Source organism: Panthera onca, chromosome B2, assembly GCF_046562875.1.
Source record: "Panthera onca isolate mPanOnc1 chromosome B2, mPanOnc1 haplotype 2, whole genome shotgun sequence".
Taxonomy (NCBI): domain Eukaryota; kingdom Metazoa; phylum Chordata; class Mammalia; order Carnivora; family Felidae; genus Panthera; species Panthera onca.
The window spans coordinates 109,517,171-109,532,183 of record NC_138343.1 but is presented as its reverse complement, the minus strand read 5'-3'; the positions used below and the strand labels follow the sequence as shown (position 1 = coordinate 109,532,183).

General features: G+C 36.2%; 1 long non-coding RNA gene across 1 annotated transcript in view; it reads right to left on the bottom strand.

Annotated features, from left to right (window-relative positions):
* Window positions 1-213: 213 nt before the first annotated feature.
* The window catches only part of LOC132666486 (uncharacterized), a 55,119-nt gene continuing 40,319 nt past the window's right edge, over window positions 214-15,013 (bottom strand). Inside the window, exons 3-4 of the long non-coding RNA XR_014137672.1 lie at window positions 1,800-1,919; window positions 214-339 (exon numbers count right to left, since the gene is read on the bottom strand). This is a non-coding gene — a long non-coding RNA (uncharacterized LOC132666486). The remainder of the gene's footprint in view (window positions 340-1,799; window positions 1,920-15,013) is intronic.

Genomic DNA, 15,013 nt, shown 5'->3' with positions numbered 1-15,013 from the left:
GTGGGACTCCTGCTCATCTGAAGCAGGACTCAAGCTCACCTGAAGTGTGGCATGAGCTCACTGATGTGGGGCTTGAACTCACGAGCCATGAGATCATGACCTGAGCACACGTTAGATGCTTAACTGACTAAGCCACACAAGTGCCCGGCAGTCTTTTATCTTTTAAAGTCATCACAGGTAAGAAAAAAATCTTTATGCTTACCTTTATTTTATTTTTTCTGGCACTTTTCATTTCTTTGTATAAATTCAAATTTCCATCTGGTCTCATGTTCCTGCTGAATGAAGAATTTCCTTTAACATTTCTTGAAGTGAAGGTCTGCTGGCAATGATTTTTTTTTCCTGAAAAAATTTTTATCTTAAATCTTAAAAAGTATATATTTTTTATTGGGTATACTGTTTTACAGCTGTGTCCAGTAGGTTAATAAACATGTCAAAGAAATTCTCCATATCTGATATTATGCTTGTAATATTTATGGCATTTCTTTTGACTCTTATTTTATAGTTTCAGTATCACTACTGAAATTTCCCATTTGTTTTTATATATAGTTCACCTTTTTCTAGAAGATCTGCTAACATATTAATTGTACTTAAAACGATGCTGTTTGATAGTATCACCATATGGGACATCTCTGAGTCTAATTTTATTGATGGGCTTATCAATGACAATGAAATTTTTCCTTTGCTTTTTTGCATATCTCATAATTTTTGACCAAACGCCAGACATTGTGTACTGAAGAACAGTAAAGACTGAAGTAATAATTATTTTATCTCAGAAATGAGGACATTTCTTCTGTCAGGTTGTTAGTATGGAGGGATGAGTCAATTTTGTCAGTACTTGACTTAGGTTTGGGTTTAGTTGTTGGTGTTTTAATCTTTATTGTACCACAGGCTTTGAATTCCTATAGTGGTGAGCTGTTGTTATCTTGTGGTAGGAGTGGAGTATGGAGTGCTGGGGGGTTTCTTTCAATGTTCCTCCTCCACCTTCAGCTTTCAGCAGTCCTTTCATGTCTGTACTATAGACGATCTCTGCATGTTCTTACCCCTCTCCTACAAATAGATTGCTGTTGATTGCTGCTCATGTGAGGAAAGGAGGGTACTCTATTATCCTGGTCTAGATTCATTTTTAGGTGAATTCTATGGTCCTGGGCTTTGGGGGTGAAGTTCTCATAGACCTGGCTTTCTTTCTCATGTCAGCCAAACCCAGCCTTTTATATATTGAGAATCTTGGGTAGGAGAGTATTTCCTGCTTTTTCACCAGTAGCAGCCCTCTGCTTTGTATCAGTGTAAGATCTTGAGTCCAAGAGATTTATCTGCTCCTCTTTTAGGAGCAGAAAATTATGCTTCCTCCCTTTCTCCTCATCCCTCAGGAATAGTAGATATGTCCATGTCTTGGAGACAGGAGGAATTCCTATTTATTTCCCAGAAGCAGATGGGATTATGCCTCTACCACACCCCCAGAAACAGGATTTTTACCTGAATCTTAGGAGCAGTGGCACTTCATGTCTTTAATCAGCAACCTAGTGGTTTCTCCTTTGACAAGAGAAGGAACTGAGAAAGCACATAGATGTTTTATATATGTTTCTCTGGAGTAACTGATCACCCACATATCTGTGTTACTGAGGGAGGTTCTCTCTGGTTTCCTGCCCTGCCCTGAAATTTTCATGAGATAGGCTCATGGAAAAAAGCTTGTAGAGTACAAAATATACTTCTCTCTAGGGATTTCAGTTTTTCCAAACTTATATACCAGTCAATCCTCAGACTTTAAGAATTTGTTAAAATTTAATGTGATTTATTCTTACTTTTATGGTGATCACCTCATCCTCATATGCTTTGTGAAAGGTGATATTTTCTCTTCAGACTTTGTCACTCTTTCGAATTCAGTGCATTTACTTGCTTTGCAACCCCATCTCTCCTGTGGACTAGAGAAAAATGTTTGATAGCAACATTCTCTTGTGGTTTTCTGATCCTAAGCAGACGCAAAACTTCCTTTACTTTATACTTGTTTTAAAGCCACCAGTCAGAACAAATATATTAATTTAGTAGAATTAATCTTGATAGGAAAACAATATGGTCCACTTAAAAGCAATATGATCCACTTAATTTGAAATTTAAAGAGCACAGTAGGCATGATTTTAAAATAATTACAATATTGAAACATGATCAGTGAAGCTATTGATAAGTTGGACATGAGGCAACTTGATATTGGTGTCTGGAATTGTGAATGCAAATAACAAATTATATGATTTTTCATAGACTTCTATGATTATATTCATGACAAAAATATTAGTTTTACCATATGTTGGTCAGATAAGTTTCTTGGAGGAAGTGAAATGTGAATTTTGTGTTAAAGGATATGTGGCTCAAATTAGCGAAGAAAGAGAGACAGTCAATCCAGATGACAGAAACAGCAAATTCAAAGGCATGAAAATAGAAAATAAGTAGACATTATGGTATATTGGAAAATAGTAAAGATACTAGCTTTGTTTTGTTTATCTATATCAGAGGTTGGCAAAGATAGCTATGAGCCTCATCCAAACTGCTGCTGTTTTTGTATGACCAGTCAGCTAAGAATGGTTTTTACATTTTAAAGGGTTGCTAAAAAAGAAAAACAAGAAGGAGGAGGAATAGGAGAACTGGGAGGAAAAAGAGGAGCAAGAAAAGGGAGAAGAGAAAAAGGAGGAGAAGAAAAGGAGATAAAGGAAGCAGAAAAGGAGTAGGAGACAGAGCTCATATGTGGCTTGCAAAACCCAAATTATTTACTATCTAAACTTTCACAGAAAAATTTTTCCAATCCATGAACTGTAGCTTTCTTATTGTTATTCTATTACAGGGAAATAGACCCTTCCTCCAATTTTCCAAAATGTGTACTAAGATAAATATAATTGTCATATTACTTAATTTCTCTTTCATTTGCTTTCAATTGATCTATCAAGTTAAACTGCTTATAATTATACTTGGACCTATATATATATTTTAAACAATCTATGATAAATTTTTTCAGTTATGATCCATTAAATGTACACTTATACTTTACATATTGCCCCACCTGGGTTTTACATTGCCCTTTCCTTTGTAGTGATAAGCTAGATACAACCATAATTTCGTTTTTCAAATTGCCGTAAATCTATCACATAAAGAAACTGTGGTGAGTTTGAGGATTTGGGGGCTGATCAAGGAATAGACAGAACCGTGAGATAACAATAATATATAACAAACTTGGACGCAGAAGACCTTCCAGAGACAGTAGCACAGGGCCACCATCTGGAAGGGGAAGAGGACAAGGTAACTCTTTGGGGAGAGGGGGATCACAGAGGGAAATTAATGTTTAGGTGATGGTGTCTAGGTGATGTTGCTTGGCAACACAGTGAGCAGAGTGGGAGTCTCTGGGTCAGAGAACTCAGAAGGACAATAATAATTTGGGGTGTTTCATAGCCATGAAACCTATGGCTGTCAGATGTTGAGTGTTTTGTGGAGTATGCAAAGCAGCCAGGCTCTGTATTGCTAAAAATACACTTATTTCGGCTATGTTTAAAACAATTGGATGGATGTGTAAGGATTTGAGTTCGGAGCTGGTGGTCTTGGTTCAATGATCTGAACCTGCTGTTAAGAAATAAACATAGGCGCTAAATACACAGAGTCTATCTTTAACCTACTTAGATACCAGAAACAAAATAAAACCAGCTAAAAAGGGGCACCTGGGGGGCTCAGTCAGTTAAGTGAGCGACTTCGGCTCAGGCCGTGAACTCACAGTTTGTGGGTTTGAGCCCCGCATCGGGGTCTGTGCTGGCAACTCAGAGCCTGGAGCCTGCTTCAGATTCCGTGTCCCTCTCTCTCTCTCTGCCCCTCCCCTGCTCGTACTCTGTCTCTGTCTCTCAAAAATGAATAAACATTTAAAAAAATAATAAAAAACAAACAACCAGCTAAAGAGATCTCAAGGAATAAATACTCACCCCATCAATGGTGAAACAGCAGGTTGACATTAGATTCTTTTCACAGGAAGATAGCTTTGACTTTCTGATCTCTTTTGTGCCTTTCCCTTTTTACTATTCCTATTTGCCATGTTTTGTCAGATGGCTGAGACAGCCACATGAGTTAGAGAGAACTGATTATCTAAACCCCTTTTGTTCTCTTTCTGTTTGACACTGACAGCACTTGGTATATCCTCTGAAGATGAGTGGCTACAGGAAAATAAAAAAACTAAATCTGATATTCTGGCTTTTTATCTTCAGATTTTAAAATATAGGTTAGGGGCACCTGGCTGGCTCAGTCAGAGGAACATGTGATTCTTGGTCTTGGGATTGTGAGTTCGAGCCCCACATGGGGTTAAAAACAAAATCTTTAAAAACAAATTAAAAATATGGTATAGATTAAAACATAAGAGTGCACTCATCTTGATAAGCACTGAGAAATATATGGAATTGTTGAATCACTACATTGTACCCCGGAAACTAATATAAACTGTATGCTAACTACACTGGAATTAAAATTAAAAAATTAAAAAATTGAAAAAAAATTGAAAAAAGGATCAACAAAAACCAAAATAAAAGAATGCCGTTTAGATAGCTAACTGTGGGATTTGATTTAAGCATTTTATACTTGTTTTCCATTTTTATAGACGATCAATAGCATCATTTACAAAAGCAAATGGTGTTTTCATAAATACTGCTTACAATTTAACTTCTATCTGGTCAGATCCTCTATTAAAAAAGTGTTGTTAACTGGTAAAATATTTGAGGTCCTTCAGTGTGCTTTTAACTTTTTCATCTGCATCTTCAAATATGCAAAGGAAATAATTTATTTTCATGGGGAAATTTAGTTCGTTATATAAATTTGTTCAGGACTTGGAATGCAGAAGGCAGAAAGCCTAGGTGCATTACTTTCTGACATCTTTTGCTCTCAGCAAATAGATACTAAACCACAAGAGGAAGATATCTGCTTTTTGTTTCAGATATTTTAGAAAATAGTTTATAAGTCTTACAGTCAAATCTGATATTGTTCAGTCATAGATATAAGGATCAAAAGAATGTAAAAGTCAAAGTAAGAATAAGGGAAAAAATAAACATGAATTCATTTTTATTGGTCTTGTTTTATTAGTGGATTTGACAGAAGAATTTCATAACATGCTTTCTTCCAGTTCATTGCCTGACTCTGGCTTTGATGATCACTGGCTCCTCCATAAACCCAGTGGACTTTATGGTGAGGAAAACTGACTCCTATTGTTAAGTAAAATGTCAAGATAAACTCAGAGTTTTTAGGGTAGATATTTAAACCTTGGGTTACAAACACAGCAGAAGTAAAGAAAACACATATTTGGACATTCAACTTTCAGAGGTGAAGACCTGATAATTATACTAGCAGTGACCTGTTAAATAATGATCTCAAATCATGGTCTCAAACATTTGGTAATAAATCCCTCCAGCTTAGAAAATTACTAACATTTGCTTCTCAACCTTGGGGTCAACAAGACTTCATAATTCTGGGCTTCATCATTTTTTTTAAGTTTATTTATTTTTGACACAGAGAGAGAGTGAGCGTGAGCAGGGAAGGGACAGAGAGAGAGGGAGACACAGAATCTGAAGCAGGCTCCAGGCTCTGAGCTGTCAGTGCAGAGCCCGACGCGGGGCTTGAACTCACAAACTGTGAGATCATCATCTGGGCTGAAGTCAGACGCTTAACTGACTGAGCCACCCAGGCACCCCTGGCCTTCATCATTTTCAATCAAGACACTAATTTATTTATGTAATTTTTACTAGGGTCAAGAAGTATCAGTAGAAAATAGTATTATATAATCCAAAAGATTATTTCTAAGAAACTTGTTGATTAATGTTATCAACTAAATTGTGTCTCTTCATCAAGATTTGTATGTGGAAACCCTAATTCCTATTGTGATTTATCTAGAAGTGTATTCTTTAGGGGATAATTAATGTTAAATGTGTTAATAAGGATGGCCCTAATTTGATAGGACTGTGGCCTTAGAAGAAGGAGATTCTCTCTTTCTTACTCTATCCATCTCTCTGTCTCTTTCTCTGATTCTCTCCTGCCATGTGAGAACATAGTGAGAAGGCAGCCATCTGAAAACTGGAGAGAATTCTCACTAGAAATTGAATCCTGCTGGACTTTGATCTTGGAATTTCCAGCTTCTAGAGCTGTAAAAGAACACATGTCAGCTGTTTAAGCCATTCAGTCTATGATATTTTGTAAAGCCAGCCTTAGCTAACTAAGGTAATTAATTTGCATTACGTAGCTATCTTAATTTTATGCAGTATATATGAAAATAAATAACCTCCTTGAAATACTTAAAAGTCTTTCCCCAAAGGAAAAACAAAAAAGCAGCAAACAAAATAACAGACTAGAGATGTTGATAACGGATCCTGAAGTCACCTTTCAGTTGCCTTTTATGGTTAGGGATGAGCATAGCATGGCTTTCCTTCTTTCAACAGACCAGAATTTCTTAGGAAACATTTTCCATTATTCAGAGGTTAAGGCTTTCTTTCAAATTGTGTACTGTAGATGTTTAATTAGATAAATACTCAATATTATGCCTGGTAAGATTATGTTAAGATATAAGCTCATAACTATCTGAAGTTTTATTTCTTTTTGCTCATTGCCTTTCACCCATGCAAGTCTTCCTTTGCTTCAAATAAAGTTTCCAATAGTTTATCTGGTCTTTGTTCTATTTGTATGATTTGACTTTATGATAAAAGTTTGACTTTCCATTTATGTTTTGCCTTCCTTTTTGACTCTGAGAAGCCTCACCAAATTACCTGTGAAATAATAGTTACTGTTTGGCCAGTGAATTTATGTTCAGGAAAAAGGACATTAGAAGAGATGGAATTTAAGGACATGAAAATAGTACTGCTTTAGGCATATTGAGCCTTCCTCTAACTCAATTTGAGTCTGTAAGGATCTCTGCATATAATCAAATGTTTTAGTTTTTAATTATTAATTATGGAGCTAGTGAAGAAAATATAATGGTATATATTTTATGTTTAAAATATATGACAGGACACATGGGTGTCTTAGTTGTTTAAGCGTCTGACTTTGGCTCAGGTCATGATCTCACGGTTGGTGGTTTCGAGCCCTGTGTCGGGCTCTGTGCTGACAGCTCAGAGCCTGGAGCCTGCTTCAGATTCGGTGTCTCCCTCTCTCTCTGCCTGTCCCCAGCTTGCACTCTGTCTCTCTCTCTCAAAAATAAATAAACATTAAAAAATTAAAAAAATATATATGACAAAACCTACCAAGTGAAACGTATTTGTATAAAAAGAACATATGGAAGCTTCAAGCTGCAGCAGAGTCAACTTGGGAGCAAAGATTTTGATACTGTTTAATCATTTTATCCTGGAGAGTGAAAGGAGGAATGTCTCCCATGCAGGTGCCTGTCACACATGCTCATGTTCTATGTGCCAGAATGGAATGACAGTAGGGGTGGGGTGATCTGCCTCTCCTCTTGTTTGTTTGCTCAGTTAGATTTTATTTAACTTTGACTGAACTGAAAATTTATGCATGCATAAGAAAACTCCAAATAACCCCAAAAGGGTGGAAAAGTTGTCTTTTGAGAGTAGCTCTGGCAGAATGTGGTCTATCTCATTCCTGGACTCTGCCTAGCTAGGAGACATACTCAAATGTTTATATGTCTGTAATGGACACATTAGATTTTTTATACCTCCATTAGGTACTCCTTTATTGGGTTTTTCCCCTTTGTTGGGTCCTGAGGTTGAATCGTGAATCTGTAATCTGAGGAGGGATGTGAGAAGGAAGTCCTGGCCAAACAAAACAAGACAAAACAAAACAAAACAAAACAAAACAAAACAAAACAATAGGGGAATAAAGGAGAGGTCCCCTTCTTTAGGCCCTAGTGGATTGAGGGGAGAGAGGGATGCCGAGCTGGCAGAGGACTGGATGGCAGTGTTCTGTTGTGTTCCACTCCTGACTACTAGCCTTGCACTCTGCAGATCCACGCTCAAGGGTGGGATAAGGGCTTATAGAAACATCCAGGCAGATATATGGGTCTCTAAGAAGACCAGGAGGAACTGCAGGCCCATAGGAGAACCACCAAAAGGCAGACCACAGTCACCCATGCAGGCAGCAGACTTGAGTGGCCTTAACCCAGCAGAAACCAGGTAGGAGTACAAGGTCTCTCCTTGCGACATCAGAGCCCATCCCAACCTTTGTGGGAATGGGGCACATTCCCTCACCTAGTCAGATGCCATTTGAAGGGAAGAGCGTGAGGGAACTCTTAAAGACTGAGTATTTCCCTAGGAATGCTAAACATTCCAAAAGACTCTTTAAATGAGAACAAATACAGAGCTAAATTTTATTTTATTTATTTTTTAATTTAATTTTTTATTTTTTAAAATTTATATCCAAATTAGTTAGCATATAGTGCAACAGTGATTTCAGGAGTAGATTCCTTAGTGCCCCCTATCCATTTAGCCCATCCCTCTCCCACAACCCCTCCAGTAACCCTCAGTTTGTTCTCCATATGTATGTCTGTTCTGTTTTGACTCCCTCTCTGTTTTTATATTATTTTTGTTTCCCTTCCCTTATGTTCATGTGTTTTGTCTCTTAAAGTACTCATATGAGTGAAGTCATATGATTTTTGTCTTTCTCTGACTAATTTCACTTAGCGTAATACTCTTCAGTTCCATCCACGTAGTTGCAAATGGCAAGATTTCATTCTTTTTGATTGCTGAGTAATACTCCATTGTGTGTGTGTGTGTGTGTGTGTGTGTGTGTGTGTGTGTGTGTGTATGTATATATATATATATATATATACATACACACACATACCACATCTTCTTTATCCATTCATCTTTCGATGGACATTTGGGTTCTTTCTATACTTTGGCTATTGTTAATAGTGCTGCTATAAACATGGGGGTGCAGGTGTCCCTTAGAAACAGCACACCTGTATCCCTTGGATAAATGCCTAGTAGTGCAATTGCTGGGTTGTAGGGTAGTTCTATTTTTAGTTTTTTGAGGAACCTCCATACTGTTTTCCAGAGTGACTACACCAGCTTGTATCCCCACAGAGCTAAATTTTAAATAGATGGGAGTATTTGAACTGAAGTAGACTATTTAAAGTAGAAGAGGCAGATTTTGTTAATCAACAATTCCAATTTCCTTGTTACATAGAGGAGTTAGGAAGATTGTTAGCTCTAGAAATTGAGGCAGTATATTTATTTGCATATGTGAATACAATGTTAGTACAATTGCACTTCTGATATACATGATTTCATTTTCATAAAATTATGAATGCTGCATGGTGGTGACATAGGGCATTTTTCTTGGTTGTGTTTCATTTATATTTGTTAAACACATGGTTGACCTACCTTTGTGTATATATTGGTCTCTGAAGCTCTCTGAAATAGAGATATTTGTATTGACCGAATACATTTCTCATATTTTCTTAACTCTAAACTTTAATGCACTTATATATTTGAGGTGACCCTGAAAAATCCCATTATTTGGTCAGACATTAAGAAATAATATAGTGGAGAGAAGACTGGACAATGAGTGAAAGTACATGTGTTCTATCTTTGACTTTGTCACTCACAGCAATGAGGCTCAGGGGAAGTGGTCTGGCCTCTCTGATCATTACTGCTATATTTACCTGCACAACAGACACTATAGTCTTGCATACTGTATTTGTGAGATGGATGTATGAGCAAGGCAGAGAATGTGTATGAATGCATTCTGAAAAGTGAAAATGATTTAAACTAGGAATATGAAAGTATTTTTAATGAACAGCTATTTGATTTATCTTTTAAATATTTTAAAAACCTTTTTATCTTTAAATAATTTCAGACTTACAGAAAAGTTGCAAGCATATCACAAAGAAGTAGAAACTCTTTACTCAAATATATATTTTTTAAATTTACATCTAAGTTAGTTAGCATATAGTGCAATAATGATTTCAGGAGAAGAATCCAGTGATACATCCCTTACATATAGCACTCAGTGCTCATCCCATCAAGTGTCCTTCTTAATGCCCTTTGCCCGTTTAGCGTATCCTTCCACCAACAATCCCTCCAGCAACCCTCAGTTTGTTCTCTGTATTTAAGAGTGTCTTATGGTTTGTCCCCCTTCCTGTTTTTATATTATTTTTGCTTCCCTTCCCTTCTGTTCACCTATTTTGTATCTTAAATTCCACATGTGAGTGAAATCATATGATATTTGTCTTTCTCTGATGAATTTCACTTAGCATAATACCCTCTAGTTCCATCCACATTGTTGCAAATGGTAAGATTTCATTCTTTTTGATTGCCAAGTAATACTCCATTACATATATATATATTATATATATATATATATATATATATATATATATATATATATATATATATACCACATCTTCTTTATCAATTCATCTGTCAATAGACATTTGGGCTCTTTCTGTACTTTGGCTATTGTCGATAGTGCTGCATAAACATTGGGGTGCATGTGCCCTTATGAAACAGCACACCTATATCCTTTTGATAAATACCTAGTAGTTCAATTGCTGGATCATAGGGTAGTTCTATTTTTAATTTTTTGAGGAACCTCCATATTGTTTTCCAGAGTGGCTACACCAATTTGCATTCCCACCAGCAATGCAAAACAGTTTCTTTTTCTCTGCATCCTCACCAGCATCTGTTGTTGCCTGAGTTGTTAATTTTAGCCATTGTGACTGGTGTGAGGTGGTATCTCATTGTGGTTTTGATTTGTATTTCTCTGATGATGAGTGATATTGAACATTTTTTCATGTGTTTGTTAGCCATCTGGGTGTCTTCTTTAGAAAAGTGTCTCATCATGTCTTCTGTCCATTTCTTCACTGGATTATTTGTTTTTTGGGTGTTGAGTTTGATAAGTCCTTTATAGATTTTGGATACTAGCCCTTTATCTGATATGTCATTTGCAAATATCTTCTCCCATTCTGCTGGTTCCCTTTTAGTTTTGCTTATTGTTGCCTTCACTCTGCAGAAGCTTTTTATCTTGATGAGGTCCCAATAGTTCATTTTTGCTTTTGTTTCCCTTGCCCCTGGAGACGTGTTGAGTAAGAAGTTGCTGCAGGCAAGGCCAAAGAGAATTTTGTCTGCTTTCTCTAGGATTTTGATGGTTTCCTTTCTTAACATTTAGGTCTTTGATCCACTTTGAGTTTATTTTTGTGTATGGTGTAAGAAAGTGGTCCAGGTTCATTCTTCCGCATGTCGCTGTCCAGTTTTCCCAGCACCACTTGCTGAAGAGACTGTCTTTATTCTATTGGATATTCTTTCCTGCTTTGTCAAGGAGTGGCCATACATTTGTGGATCCATTTCTGTGTTCTGTATTCTGTTCCATTGATCTATGTGTCTGTTTTTGTGCCAGTACCATAATGTCTTGATGATTACAGCTTTGTAGTACATCTTGAAGCCTGGAATTGTGATGCCTCCTGATTTGTTTTTCTTTTTTAAGATTGCTTTTGGCTATTCCAGGTCTTTTCTGGTTCCATACAAATTTTAGGATTGTTTGTTCTAGCTCTGTGAAGAATGCTGGTGTTATTTTGATAGGGATTGCACTGAATATGTGGATTGCTTTGGGTAATATCAACATTTTAACAATGTTTGTTCTTCCAATCCATGAACATGGAATATTTTTCCATTTTTTTGTGCCTTCTTCAGTTTCTTTCATAAGCTTTCTATAGTTTTCAGTGTATAGACTTTTCACCTCTTTGGTTAGGTTTATTCCTTGGTATTTTATGGTTTTTGTTGCAATTGTCAATGGGATCGATTCCTTGATTTCCCTCTCTGCTACTTCATTATTGCTGTATAGAAAGCAACCGATTTCTGTGCATTGATTTTATATCCTGTGACTTTGCTGACTTCATGGATCAGTTCTAGCAGTTTTTTGGTGGAATCTTTTGGGTTTTCCATATAGAGTATCATGTCATCTGCGAAGAGTGAAAGTTTGACTTCCTCCTTGCATATTTGGATGCATTTTATTTCTTTGTGTTGTCTGATTGCTAAGGCTAGGACTTCCAATATTATGTTGAATAACAGTGTTGAGAGTGGACATCTGTCATGTTCCTGACCTTGGGGGGAAAGCTCTCAGTTTTTCCCCATTGAAGATGATATTAGTGGTGGGTCTTTCATATATGGTTTTTATAATTTTTTGGTATGATTCTTTTATCCCTTCCTTCCTGAGGTTTTTTATAAAGAAAAGATGCTGTATTTTGTCAAATGCTTTCTCTGTGTCTATTGAGAGGATCATGTGAATCTTGTCCTTTCTTTTATTAATGTGATGTATCACATTGATTGATTGCTAATATCAAACCAGCCCTGCATCCCACATATAAATCCCACTTCATCATGGTGAATAATTCTTTTAATGCATTGTTGGATCCAGTTGGCTAGTATCTTGTTGAGAATTTTTGTGTCCATGGTCATCAAGGAAATTGGTCTATAGTTCTCTTTTTTAGTGGGGTCTTCTCTGGTTTTGGGATCAAGGTAATGCTGGCCTCTTGGAATGAGTTTGGACGTTTTCCTTCCATTTCTATTTTTTGGAACAGCTTCAAAAGAATAGGAGTTAACTCTTCTTTAAATATTTGGTAGAATTCCCCTGTAAAGTCATCCGGCCCTGGACTCTTGATTTTGGGGAGGTTTTTAATTACTAATTCAATTTCTTTATTGGCTATCAGTCTGTTCAAATTCTCTATTTCTTCCTGTTTCAGTTTTGGTAGTTTATATGTTTCTAGGAATTTGTCCATTTCTTCCAGATTGCCCTATTTATTGGCATATAATTGCTCATAATATTCTCTTATTAGTGTTTGTATTTCTGCAGTGTTGGCTGTGATCTCTTCTCTTTCATTTTTTATTTTATTTATTTGAGTCCTGTCCTTTTTCTTTTTGATCAAACTAGCTGGGGTTTATCAATTCTGTATCAATTCTTTCAAAGAAGCAGCTCCTGGTTTCATTGATCTGTTCTACTGTTTTGTTTTGTTTTGTTTTGTTTTTGGTTTTGATAGCATTGATTTCCACTCTAACCTTTATTATTTCCCATCCCCTGCTGGTTTGGGGTTTTATTTCCTGTTCTTTTTCCAGTTCTTTAGGGTGTAATGTTAGATTATGTATCTGAGGCCTTTCTTCCTTCTAAAGGAAGGCCTGTATTGCTATATATATCCCTTTTATTACCACCTTTGCTGCATCTCAGAGGTGTGGGGCTGTCATGTTATCATTTTCATTGGCTTCCCTGTACTTTTTAATGTCCTCCTTAATTTCTTGGTAGCCCATTCATTGTTTAGTAGGATGTTCTTTTTTTTTTTTTTTTTTTGTAGGTTGTTCTTTAATCTCCAAGTATTTGTTGTCTTTCCAAATTTTTTCTTATGGTTGATTTTGAGTTTCATTGTGCTGTGGTCTGAAAATATGCACAGTATGATCTCAATCTTTTTGAACTTGTTGAGGGCTGATTTGTGTCCCAGCCGGATAGATCTGGCTGATATATCCTGGAGAATGTTCCATGTGCACTCAAGAAGAATGTGTATTCTGCTGTGTTAAGATGAATGTTCTGAAAATATCTGTTAAGTCCATCTGGTCCAGTGTTTCATTCAAAGCCATTGTTTCTGTGTTGATTTTCTGTTTAGATGATCTGTCCATTGCTATAATGTGGTGTTGAAGTACCTTACTATTTTTTTTTTTTATTTTTTTTATTTTTTTTTTTTTTTAATGTAATTTATTGTCAGGTTGGCTAACATACAGTGTATACAGTGTGCTCTTGGTTTTGGGGGTAGATTCCCATGATTCATAGCTTACATACAACCAAGTGCTCATCCCGAAGTACCTTACTATTTTTAAAAATTTTTTTCATGTTTATTTATTTTTGAGAGACAGAGAGAGACAGAGTGTGAGTGGGGGAGGGGCAGACAGAGAGAGAAAGACACAGAATCTGAAGAGGTTCCAGGCTCTGATCTATCAGCACAGAGCCCAATGCAGGGCTCAAACCCACAAGCCACGAGATCATGACCTGAGCCAAAGTCGGACGCTTAACTGACTGAGCCACCCAGGCGTCCCTGAAGTCCCTTACTATTATGGTATTATTATCAATGAGTTTCTGTATGTTTGTAATTAATTGATTTATATATTTGAATTCTTTCACATTGGGGACATAAATGTTTAAAATTGTTAGATCTTGGTGGATAGGCCCTTTTATTTTGATATGATGCCCTTTTTCAAGTCTTGGTACAGTCTTTATTTTGAAATCTAGATTGTCTGATATAAGTATGGCTACTATGGCATTCTTTTGGCGATCTTTACTCAAATTTACCAGTTTTTAATATATTTCCACATTTCCTTCTCTCTTTCATACACACATACATAATTTTTTTGAAAAAAATATTTTAAATAACTTGAAAGTAGATTTTACCTTTATCTTTTAACACTCTAATGACCATTTGTTAACAATAATGATATTTTCTCTTATGACCACAGTATTTTCATCAAATTCAGGAAATTTAACATTAATACATTAGCTTAATCTGTAGTCTCAATTCCAATTTTAACAGTTATCCCAATAACATCCTTGATGGGAGTATTTCCTAGTCTAGAAGGAACCGCCTGTTGCCTTTAGATGTCATATATGTTTAGCCTTATTTAATGTAGTATAGGTTGTCAGCCATTTTTTTTTTGTCTTCCATGACATGGGTTTATAAGAACACAGGCCAATTATGTTGTAGCATTTTTCTCAATTTGGATTCATCTTTTGTTTCCTCATTATTAGATTTGGGTTATGAATTTTGGCTAGAATGTCACAGAAGTGATATGTTTTGCTCAGCATACTATATCCTAAGGTACATGAATGAATGTTTGCTCCCTATAGCGGATACTAGTTTTTCCTTTTTCTCCACTGTATAATGTTTTTTATGTTATAATTAATCAAGTGATTTGTGGGGGTATATTTTGAGACAGTGTAAATATCCTATTCCTTATGATATTCATCCCCTTCCCCCACTGAGTTTAGTATTCATTGGTGATTTTTGCCTGAACAAATATTTACTCTGATG